General features: G+C 36.7%; 1 pseudogene; it reads right to left on the bottom strand.

Annotated features, from left to right (window-relative positions):
• Window positions 1-5,695: 5,695 nt before the first annotated feature.
• LOC136127972 (olfactory receptor 2A2-like) lies at window positions 5,696-6,497 on the bottom strand (annotated as a pseudogene).
• Between the last annotated feature and the right edge of the window lie 6,404 nt (window positions 6,498-12,901).

The following is a 12,901-nucleotide window of genomic DNA, read 5'->3' as shown; positions in this document are numbered from 1 at the left end:
TTTATGCTGCTTAATATTCAATATGAACGTTCCAAAATTCATTCATCTATTCTACTGTTCACGGACATTTGGGTTATTTCTAGTTTTTGGCTATTGTAACCTAAGTTTCTATGAATATTCTTATACATGTTTTCACTGGGTATATACCAAGGAATAGCATTACCAAACCATAGGATAGGCACAGATTTATTTTTAGTAGGTATTGCCAAACAGTTTTCCAGTGTGGATTTATAATTTTACATTCCTACCAGCACTTGATATTAATTTTGTAATTTTAACCACTGTGGTATTTCTCTGTGATTTTATTGATGAGTAATTGTATTGAACACATTATCATATGCTCATTGACCTTTTAGATATCCTTTTGTATGAAGTGCCTGTTCAAATCTTTTGCCCAATTTTTGAGGGTTTTTTTTTCCCCCTCTTGTTAATTTGTAAGCATTCTTTAAAGAGTCTGGACGTGAGCATTTCGTTGAATATAGGTACTGAGGATATCTTTTTCCAGAATGTGGGTTCCCCACTGGTAACATCTCTCAAAACTATGATACAATATCAATCACTATATTGTCAAGGTGCATAATATTTTCATCAGCACAAGAATCTCTCCTGTTGCCTTTTTCTAGCCACATCGACTTCCCTCCCACACCCACTCTGTCCTTAACCACAAATCTGTTCTATATTTCTATAATTTTGATATTTCAAAATTATTACATAAATGTAATCATACAGTGTGATTAGTATATAATCTTTTGTGCTTGGCTTTCCCCCCCGCCCCGGCTTAGCATAATTCTCTGGAGATCCAACCAGGTTGATACATGTATCAGTGGTCTGCTCCTTTGTATTACTGAGCAGTATTCTATGTATCCCAGTTTAACTATTCACCTGTTGATTGTTTCAGTTTTGAGCTATTACCAAAAAAAGCTGCTATAAACATACACATACAGGGTCTTTTGGGGGGGGCGGGGTGTGTTTGTGTAAACATAAGTCTTCACTTTCCTAAATTTGATTTTTGGTATTTTAAAATTATTAACTTTTCTTAATTCATATTATATGGTTATGGTGCTATGAAAATTGTCTATTCATATTGGGTGAGTCATGATTTTTTTTTTGAGGAAGTGTTCCATTTTGTCTAAGTGGTCAAATTTATGTGTTGAGTTGTTTATAATTTCCTTTATTATCCTTTGATGTCTGCAGTGATGCCCTGTTTCATTCTGATATTTTTAGGTTGTGTCTTTTCCTTATAAATCCTGCTAGAGGTTTCTAAATTTTGTTGATTCATTAAAAGAAACAGCTCTTTGCTTCACTGATTTACCAATTTTTTTTTTTTTTTGCTTTAAATTTCAGTGTTTTCTGTTCTAATCTTCATTAATTCCCACCCTCTGCTTGCTTTGAATTTATTTTGCTCTTCTTTTTCTAGGTTCTTGAGGTAAGGACATCTATTACTCATCTGAAACTTTTCCTCTTTCCTAATGTACACATTTATTGGTATGTTTCCCTCTCTGAACTTTGAAATGTTGTGTTTTTATTTTCATTCAGTTCAGTATATTTTCTTTATTTCTCTTGAGACTTCTTCTTTGACTTATAAGTTTTTTAAAAGTGTATTTTAAAATTTCCAAGTGTTGGAGATTTTTCTGTCTTTCTTATATTGATTTCTAGTTTGATTCCATTGTGGTTGAAGAATTTACTCCATATGATTATTTCTTTTAAACTTGGTGAGGTGTTTTTACAGGCTAGAATAGATCTATCTGTTCTGTCAGCACTTGAAAAGAATGTGCATTCTGCTGTTGTTCTATAAATTTTATGGAATGTTCTATAAATGACTATTAGATTCTTTTCGTTGATGGAGCTGTTGAGTTCTTCCATATTCTTGCTGATTTTCTCTCTAGCTGTTCTATCAGTTTTTGAAATGGCAGTGCTGAAGTCTCTAACCATGTGTGGATTTGTCTACATTTTTGCATCATATATTTTGAAACTCTTTTGTTTGGTGATACACATTTAGGATTGCTACGTCTACTTGGTGGATTAAACTTTTTATTATGTAAAGTTCCTCTTTGTTTCTGAAATTTTTCTTTGCTTTATCTCACATTAATATAGCTACTCCTGCTTTCCTTCCATTAATGTTTACATGATATATCTTTTTCCATTCTTTAAGTCCACCCACCTATGTTGTTAAACTTGGAGTTTCTCATAGACAGCATTCAAGAAACAGACAGAAGTAAGGGTCATGCTTTTTAATACACTGTCATTCTGTCTTTAAATTGATGCATCTAGACCATTTATATTAAATCTAATTATTGATACTTTAGGGCTTAAGTCTTACTTATTTTGTTTTGTTTTCAGTCTCAACTCTATTTTTTATTTTTTCTGTGGGTTACTTGAATATTGTTTTAGAATTCCATTTTGATTTATTTTTAGTGTATTTCTTTGTATAGTTGCTTTTTATAGTTTAGTGCTTGGTCTAGATATTATATTATATATATGTGTATATATATATATATATATAATAAGTCAATTGATGTCATTTTTTTACCAGCTTTAATGAAGTATAGAAATATTATCTCCTTTTGCATCTCTTTACTCTCTCCAATTTATAATTTTCTTCAATATTTCCTCTACATAAATTTAGAAAAGTACCCAAAAAAGCTATAATTTTGGCTTGAACCATCAAACATAATTGAGAAACTCAAGAGGATAAGGAAAGCCTATGGAATTTACTCATAATTTTTCTTACCATGTTCTTTCTTCCTAATATTCCAAGTTTCCTTTTTTTCTGTTTAGAGAATTCATTTTTAAAGATCAGCTTTGTTGTGTATAGAATTCTATGTTGACAGTTTTTAATTTCAGTAAGTTAAGATGGTATTCCATTTTATTTTGTCTTCCATGATGTTTGTTAAGAAGTCAGCTATAATCTTATTGTTGTTCCCTTGAAAGTAATGGACTTTTTTTTTTTTTTCCTGGCCGGTTGTAATGTTTTTTCTTTACCTTTCATTTTCAGCAGTTTGACTAATATATTTCTCAGTGAGGTTTTACTTATATTTATCCTGTTCGAGTTCTCCCGAGCTTCTTAAATCAGTGTGTTGATATTGCCTATCAGATTTTAGAATTTCTTGTCATTATTTTTTTTCAAGTAATTCACCTGTCCCATTTTTTCCTCTTTTTTCCTTATGAGACTCCAATTACATGTATGTTAGACCTTTTGACTCTTTCTTACAACTTCATTTTGCCCTCTTGAGGTCTTTATTTTTTTCTCTCTTTAGTTTTGGCAATATATATTGAACTGGTTTTTTTTGTTTGTTTGTTTTTTGCGGTACGCAGGCCTCTCACTGTTGTGGCCTCTCCCACCGTGGAGCACAGGCTCCAGACGCGCAGGCTCAGTGGCCATGGCTCACGGGCCTAGCCGCTCCACCGCATGCGGAATCTTCCCGGACCGGGGCACGAACCCACGTCCCCTGTATCGGCAGGCGGACTCTCAACCACTGCGCCACCAGGGAAGCCCTGTTGAACTGTTTTTAACTTCACTAATCTTGACATCGGTTGTAGCCTGTCTTCTGTAAAATACATCTAATGAGTTATTTGTCAGATTTCTTTTATGGAAAGATTTAGAATGGTAACTAGACTTTTAAAATCAGATTCTTATTTTCAATCGAAATACTACATGTTATCATCTATTCTCTCCTTTATATCAATTATAGATATTTTAATATCCTTTTCTATTAACTCCAATATCTGAATGATCTGTTTTTTTCTAGTAACTTATTATCTTATCAATCATTTTTTGCATGTTTAGGGATTTTCTTAAATGCTGAAGTTATGAATAATATGCTATAGAAACTCTCAAGAGTTTTGAGATTTTTTTTTTCTGGAGAGCAGTTAGACTACTTGAAGACCACCTTGCTCCTCTTAAGGCTCAGTTTTAAGCTGTGTTATGGTAAGTGACATAGCCCCTAGTCCCAGGACATGGGAATTCTCCCAAGACATGGAATTTCTAGAGCCCCATCTGAGTTTCTAAGTTTTGTTTTGTTCTGTTTGCTTTTGACCAATCTCTTCCCATTCTGGCTGGATCTGAACTCTAACATCTTCCCAGGAATTTGTGAGGGTTTTTTCTTCTTTCAGTCTTCCAGTTGCTGCTGCTGCTTTCTGCTAGGTCTCTCCTTAGCCCATTTTCACATTGCTAGGGAGTTAACTCAGGAAACAAATGACATTTTAACATGAATATTTCTAGGATTCTCTCTCTATTTCTCTCCTCATATTGGACGTTGACCCCCAATTCCTAACTGATCTAGCAGCCTTGAACTCTAATCACTGCTTCCTCTGGTCACCAAGACCACTGATCCCTCCTTGGGTTCCATATTCCTGACAAAGTCCAGGAAAATGCCTTCCTGGGAGAGTTTGGGTCAATGTATTCACCTCATATGCATCCCCTCCATTTCTTCAACAATTGACAAAAGTTGTTTTCTATATGTTTTTGAGATTGTATAGCTGTATATGGTGGGAGGATAAATCTAATACCAGCTATTTTGGTATAGTCAAGACACATACTAATTTATTTTTAACGTGAATCTAGAAAATCTTTTCCCTGCACTCAAAATTTTAATTAAAATATAGTAGTTACAAGATTACTGAAAAAAAGGGGTTTTAATAATTTGGTTTCATGAGGGAAAATCTCATCCAGGAGTGGAAAGTTTGTTTTAGAAGTAATGGTCATTTTGCATGACATTTTCTGGAAGTCCCACTCCATGAGTAATCATTAGTGTGGTTTATCTTTGCCCATTAAGAAGTCAAGTCTCTAATATGTTACTATATTCCACTATATATTTGTTTACTATTTAACTTTTTATTTTTTTAATGGTTGAGAGACATAATAAAGTGAAATATTATTGCCTGAAAATACTCTGCTAGTCTGAAAAATAAAAAGGCAGAAGCTTCAGGGGAAACCTTGTTAAGAGATATAAAAATAGTAGGAAAGTGAGATAATTAGAGAATAAATCTGCATTTAATTATGCATGTTGTAAAACATAAATGGGAGACTAAAAGAAAATGTAGGTGAGAGGTAAAAATCAAAGCAGAAGTAAAGGAGGGATGGAAACATTTCTATAATGGGTTATGAGACAGTGTTATCTTTTTTCGGTCAATACTAAGTATTTTTCAACTCTTGTCAGACGACTTGGAAATTATTCGCTATCCAACAGTGAATCCCAGTCCTGTCTTCATTTGACTCATAACTGGTATCGTAGAGACATTTAGTTCTGCAATGACTGTATGTATTGAGCAACATTCTGCAGCCAGGAATTTTCCTTCTGGGTGTTCATTTCCCTGAAAACTAACACTTGTTACCAGGCGATGTGAATGCTTATGATTGAATTGGTTACTTAGTGTAATGACATTGCTTCAATAATTAAACAACAAGAATTTAAAAAATAAGCTATTAATCCATTTCTTGAAAAAACTGTGCTCTTTAGATTTTTCTGGCTTTAAGCATATTGATAATCCCGATGTCTCATCTCTGGACAAAAATGCTTAACACCAGAGATGAAACCTGCACATCAAAATTCTTCCTATTTTCAGGTAGTGTCTTGGACAATTCAGATTCTCTTATCAAATTTTGCTGTTAGGTAATTTTTCTGACCTTGAAGTCATCCTCCGACCACATTCCAAAGGAAGAGGGCTCTACTTAGCCAAAAGTTCTATCCACCCCTCACATGGACCTCTTCTGCCGTTCCCTCCATGGAGCACCTTTCACCTTAGCATTCCTGAGGCTGTAGATGAGGGGGTCCAGCACTGGACTGAAGACACTGTGAAACAATAACAGCTTTTTCTCTTATTTCCTCTTTGACTAGAGTACGGGGACCATATCGGTGCCATGTCAGTGCCAAAGAAAAGCCCAACCACACCATGGTGGGAGGAGCAGGTGAAGAAAGAAGGCTTTTCTTCAGCCCTCTCCTGACTGGATCCTCAGGATGGTCCAGAGGCTGCTAGAATAGGAGACCAGCACCAAGCAAAGGGACCTAAGACAAATACACAGGCAGCAAAGATGACAGCTTCACTGATCCATGGGTCAGCACAGGCCAGTGTGAGGACAGGTAGGATTTCATAGAAGACATGGTCCACTTCCTAGGACTCACAGAAGGACAACCTTAGAAGGAGAACTGCATGTACCAGAGCCAGGATCAATCCACATGTCCAGAAAGTGATGGCCAGGACTGTGCACGCTCTCCAGTTCACGATGACAGTGTACTGGAGGGGACGACAAAGCGCCGCAAACCTATCATAGAACATCACCACGAACGTCAGGCACTCGACGTGAGCAAAAGTCAAATACAAAAATGTCTGCATTATGCATGGAACAGAGGAGAGGGTTCTATTCAGATCTGCTAAGTTTACCAACATCTCAGGGACACTGTTGGAAGCATAGGACATGTCAATGACGACAGGTAAGAGAGGAAGAATTACACTAGGGTGTGCAGTCTGGGATGCAGACAGATAAGTCCAGAGATCATGCCATTCCCCAGCAGGCTGAAGGCAGAAAATAGAACATTCAGAAGAGGATCACTGCCATCTCTGCACTGAGTGGAAATCCTACCAAGATGTGACCCACATCACATCTAAAGATAGTCTGCCAAGGACAGAAGGATGACAGAAAGATTAGTCTAAAGAATTAATAAAACTTGAAGTTATTTAATTCAAAAGAATTCAGAGGAAACACATACTAATTTCTGTTCTGTTTCAATTATTTTCAGTCTTAATGTAGCAAATATTTCAGAACCACATTTATAAAGGAAGGACAAAGTATTTACCATAGTGTAAAAATAATGTTGTGGGGTAATAGAGTCAGTAATTTTATTCTTGATCCTCTACTTCAGCTTTTCTGTTTCTTTATAAAGAAACTAATTATTTCAGTACTTTAACAATATTTACATGAACTGATGATTTACTTTTAGCTTAAAAAAATCTTACAATTCTAGGGCTTTCCTGGTGGTGCAGTGGTTGAGAGTCCGCCTGCTGATGCAAGGGACACGGGTTCGTGCCCCGGTCCGGGAAGATCCCACATGCCGCGGAGCGGCTGGGCCCCGTGAGCCATGGCCGCTGAGCCTGCGCGTCCGGAGCCTGTGCTCCACAACGGGAGAGGCCACAATGGTGAGAGGCCTGCGTACTGCAAAAAAAAAAAAAAAAAAAAACTTCCAATTCTAGAATTTTATTTTAGTTATTCACTTAGTACCTTTACTTATTTTTCTTTCTGTATGAAAAATTTGCTGACTCCTCACGATTTTAGGTCACAGGTCACAGTTTCAAAAGACTGAGTCATACTGTAAATAAGATCCATGTCATATCTGATGATATGATATTCAATTTTCTACTTTCTAGAAACAGAAAAATAAAATGTCATATAAATGACTAAGAAATCTATGATGTAAAGTAAGCATTTTAATTATTTCGATATGTGAATATCTAGTCTTTGTAATACATATTTATCTACCGGCTATATATTAGAAATTTTAAAAAGTGATAAGAAACAAATATTATACCTATCCTTTGTTTTTCCTTTGGCAATAACATTTATGAACACTTTCTCATGTGAAAAATATTCTATGACATTCATTTAACAGTGAAGCAGCTTTTTTTCATTCATACATACATACAATCTCATTTTTTGACAATTAAGTTTTGGACTATGTCCATTTTATTCGCCATGATGTGTTATGGGGCAAAAAATGTACATGCATGTGTGTATGTGTGCGATATATGTGTGTATATATACAAAATGTGTATGTATGTATGTCTATCTATCTACCTATCTACCTATCTATCCTTTAACTTAAAAGCTTAGTATATATTCCTAGGAATGGAACTGGTGAGGCAAAGGATGCTTTATTTGCTTGTTAAGAAAGAAGTAAAAGCAAGCCAAGCAGTTAGATCATCTAAAGCTTCACCTGGGCAAGAAACCCTCAGTGGGAAATGTGACTGACAGCAGTTTGTAAAGCTTAATTCATCCTTCCCTGGTAGGTGCCCTACCTGAAGGGCATTTCTATCATGCTGACTCCTAAGAGGCATTCTCTTTAAACCTTTGGCTCAAACGGGGAATAACCTGCTACTTTGGGGGTTTTCTTACAATTACTTGATAAGTGGTAAATAAGAAAACAACAACAAAAAAAAGAAAAATAGAGACTCCTTGAACTTGAATTCAACCTGGGTGGTGGTGAAGGAGAGCCGTGACTTCAAGAGAGGACTGCTCTGCCCGGGTGCCAGTAGGTGGCCTCCAGCAATCAGCTCCCTCAGGGCTACCTAGACTGCATAGAGGCCTCATCCCATCACAGACTGTGCATGTGCTGCCCACAACCCATGGCTGATGGTGGTGGGGATTTAATGGCCCCACCGTCTGGGCCAACTTGGGAAAACTGTGTTTCACAGTTGGCTGTGGGGTTGAATGAGCCTCTGTTGCACTGACATTGCAGGTTTCCTGCCTCCCCTTCATTCTCCAATGTTACTCCCTAATAAATATCCTGCATGCCAAACTCCATCGTGGTGTCTGCTTCTGCAGGATCCCACAGGGGACAATCTAACAATATGCAGACCTTGATCCTCCCATAACCACCAACCTTGAGACCTTGTCTCATCCTACCCTCTGCCTTGAGCCTTGATTTAACTGTCCTTAAATCCCAAAGGGTTGACATACATCAGACACATCCCGTTTTCATATCTTACTTTCTAGGTTTTTGAAGTTTTCCAAACGGCAACTCCTTCATATACAATGCATTTTAATCCTCCTACATGATACACAACAGATATTCCTTGAGTCGTCAATGTCTTGTATAGCAATATGTATTTTACACTCAGACAACTGCAGATGTGGGCAAGGCAGCCCGCTGTGATCTGGCAGCTGTGCCCTGTGGAACATAATGGATCACAGTCGGGAAACAGAAGAAGATGCATATCTGCTCCTAACCCCTTTAGCTTGGAAAAGACTGGTGTTACTTTTGCTCACTTTTTAGGCCAAAAACAGTCATATGTAGTCATTCTAATTTTAAAGAGGGCTAGTAAATATGGGGAATTACTGGGATATTGGATGACCTCTGTAGCTGCAACATTTGATGGAACTGTTTTTTGCTGGCTGACTAGCACTGATTGTCCTTTTGCCTTTCCCACTCTGTGCATAGTGATGACACACTGATTGCTTGAAATTGTAAGTAAGGCTCCCTCCTCCCCCTTTAGAAAGTTTGTTATGAAACATTTACCATTGCTCATACATAAAACTATTTTAAAACTCTATCCAATGTAGTGATTTTCCTCTCAATTTTAGGGTCTAATCTAAGAAGTTTTCCTTATGTAACTGACATCAAAAGTAAGACTATTCTTAGCCAGTGGGAAGCAGCCACATAGCACAGGGAGATTGGCTTGGTGCTTTGCGACGACCTAGAGGGGTGGGAGAGGGAGGGTGGGAGGGGGGCTCAAGAGGGAGGGGATATGGGGGCATGTGTGTGCATGTGGCTGATTCACTTTGGTGTACGGCAGACACTAACAGAGTATTGTGAGGCAGTTATACTCCAATAAAGACCTTTCAGCTGGACCTTATCAGCTACACAGAAGAGAATAAATTTATCATGTCCTGTTATTTAACATAGCAACATAGCATTTAAACATACACGGTAGACGTCATTTTACTTTGCATAGTCACAGTAAATTTTCCACATAGATAATACAGGCATACCTTGGCTATACTATGGGTTCAGTTCATACCTCAGATATATCGTGGGTTCAGTTCCAGACCAATGCAATAAAGCAAATATCACAATAGAGTCAGACATTCTTTTTTTGGTTTCTCAACGCATATGAAAGTTATGTTTACACTATACTATAGTCTATGAAGTGCAAAATAACATTATGTCTAAAAAATGTATATACCTTAATTTAAAAATACTTTATTGCTAAAAAATTCTAACCATCATCTGACAACGGAGTGTTGCCACAAACTCTCAATTTGTAAAAACACAGTCTGTGCGAAGTACAATAAGCAAATCACGATAAAATGAAGTATGCCTGTAAACAGTACGTTGTGAGTTAAATTCACTTGTACTAAAATTATTCTTCTGCAGATATATGATTCTTTGTTTTTTAAGACCCATGCAAGTAGTATGATCTGAGTAAACAAACTGTATTGGCAATGACTGTATATTTTTTTTTGGATGGAATAAAGGCATATATCGATTGGAGAATATGGTGAGATCCATCTTGGACACATGCGTAGGTGTTCACTATCCAACGAATGACAACTGTCTTATTTACAGAAGATCAAAGGGATGCCCTGAAGTGCAGGACAGTCCTGTGATGTTCTGAGCCTTGACTTCTTGCTTGGTTAAACAGCTCTCTTTACTTACACAAAAAGAATTACCATAAGGAACAAGGCGGGCAGCCGGCTCATCCTTTCTAGGTAGGCTCAGATAAAAGTCTGGGTATAGATGACATGGTCCTTTCTGCATTGGTGGATTCAAGGCTGTTCTGTGCACTAACTCTTTATGAATGAGGAGTTGCTATGAACTGCTATTAAATGTGCAATATTGGTCAAAGATATCTGTAAAAATAATTACATTATCACTATAAATATCCGGTTATTTTTTAGGACATAGTCAAAGATGAAATAGTGAGAAGTATGATAAAAACAAAGCCACTCAGTTGAATTCACATGTTGTACTTACCATATAAAATGTATCCTGGGAATATGTATTATCATATACATCATTTTGTCTTTTTGAGTGGTCACCATAGTTCACAATGATGTAAAAGACACTCAGTTTTTCTTAAATGAATGAGGGTCAATTCAACGAAGAACACATACACTGAAGGCTGATATGTAAATCCTATTTTGCAAAGTTGTGATTTTTGCTTTTAAGAAATTTTTTACCATTAGGTGTTAATAATTTGACAATAATTTTATTTGAAAAACTATAATAATTCAACTAATCAGTTTAAAATATATTGTTTTCTAAGGGTAAATTGGAATCAGTCTGTAATAGGAGTACTGGAAACCTACAGAAAAATTATATAACACTTAAATGCATCTTATAGGTAATAACTGCTTTGTATTTACAATTTGGAGAAATCTAAAGAGGGAGTTCTATTAATTAAAAGAGGAAGAACTGTTTAAGTAAGTTTGAAATCTCAGTTTCAATGTATGGCAGAGCTTTAAAGTTTTTAAACTAAGAAACTGAGAGAAGCATCAGTTAAGATGGGGTGGTGTCTTTTTATGAGCAAAAGCTCACCTGAAGTCCTTGACATTTTATTTTCCATACATACGATCAAGTGATGGAGGATTCTATGTAACAGTGTATTAGGTATGTGATATTAAATTTAGCTACAAAACTAATTTTCTAGAGCTTAGAATTGAGTAAGAAACATCAGGAATATATAATGTTTTGAGACACTATTGAAAGCAATCAGCAATAATTAAAATATATTTAATCTCTAAACTGAAAATTTGATAATTTAAATAAAGATAACCTATTTCTACTGATGAGGAACATTTGCGTCATACATCACCATCTTCCCATTTTTCTTTCAGTTGTGGTTATTTTCTATTTTGAATTATTAATCATTTATTCCTCTTATTTTTTTTTTGCGGTACGTGGGCCTCTCACTGTTGTGGCCTCTCCCGTTGCGGAGCACAGGCTCCAGACGCGCAGGCTCAGCGGCCATGGCTCATGGGCCCAGCCGCTCCGCGGCATGTGGGATCTTCCCAGACCGGGGCACGAACCCGTGTCCCCTGCATCGGCAGGCGGACTCTCAACCACTGCGCCACCAGGGAAGCCCTATTCCTTATTTTGATTACCATTATATTAATATTACTTTTTAAATTCAAATTGAAATTAAAGCTAAAAATAAAAGTTAAGATATCACAGAACACTGATACGGTTACAGCAAGGGGAGAGAGAAGAAAACATAAAAGCACTGATGGCTGAATGACAGTGCAATTTGTTAATTGATGCAATTTAAGTGCATCAACTCATGGAAATAAAAATCAGTAAGATCACTTCCTCACCTGGGCAGTGGTTTCCACTGAGCATACAACACAGGAAACTCTGAAAAATGTTTCTTGCACTAAAGAGTTTTACTATATATCTCCACCTCAATGGTCGATTTAGAAAATCCAGAAGCACTGGCTTTCATCCTATCCTATTATGGAACCAGAAAAACATTTTCCTAAAAGATGGATGCTATCAGAGTATGATCTATACCAACACTCATGAATAAATGGGAGAATATACCTCGGAAGTAACTACAAGTCACACTTAACTATTTCATTGTTTCATGAAAGGCAATAAAATATTGCTCATAGACACTATCACTAGGACTTTTGTTTTTAGGCTGATTGCTAGTTACTCAGTGATACCAAGATTAGTAGCAAATATTATGAAAATTTTACTTGTGGAAGTATCCATAATTACATAGTTATCCTTATCTTTCCATTAAGTGATTTTGGGATAAGTTATTTAACAACTCTTCACATCAATACTTTCATCTAGGTGTGTGAAGTCCTTTCATCTCTGTGGCTGAGTTCAGAGAGCCACATGCAGAGGCCACAGCCTCGACAAGGAGGCTCTCGTTTTCTTTGTCTCCTTTCCATTAGTGGCAGTTCTGGACTCCATTCTTAGTCACATTGTTGGAGATGATGTGGAGAACGATGGGAAATAGATGCAGAATTCCTGTGCTCACAGCTCAGCTAGGAAGATCTCCCCATGAGAATGTCTTTATTTACGAGTTCAGCTGCCCTAAATACAAACTCTGGCTCAGAGAAACAGACATCCATGATATAATTTTTTCTCTCACCATAGCCCAGGTGAATTCTGCTGCCTCTTCATCCTACTGCAATAGTCCTTATCCCAAACCACCTACCAGTGCAAATAAATCTCAT

This window comes from Phocoena phocoena, chromosome 9 (assembly GCF_963924675.1).
Source record: "Phocoena phocoena chromosome 9, mPhoPho1.1, whole genome shotgun sequence".
NCBI lineage: Eukaryota > Metazoa > Chordata > Mammalia > Artiodactyla > Phocoenidae > Phocoena > Phocoena phocoena.
This window is presented reverse-complemented; position numbering and strand designations above follow the sequence as displayed.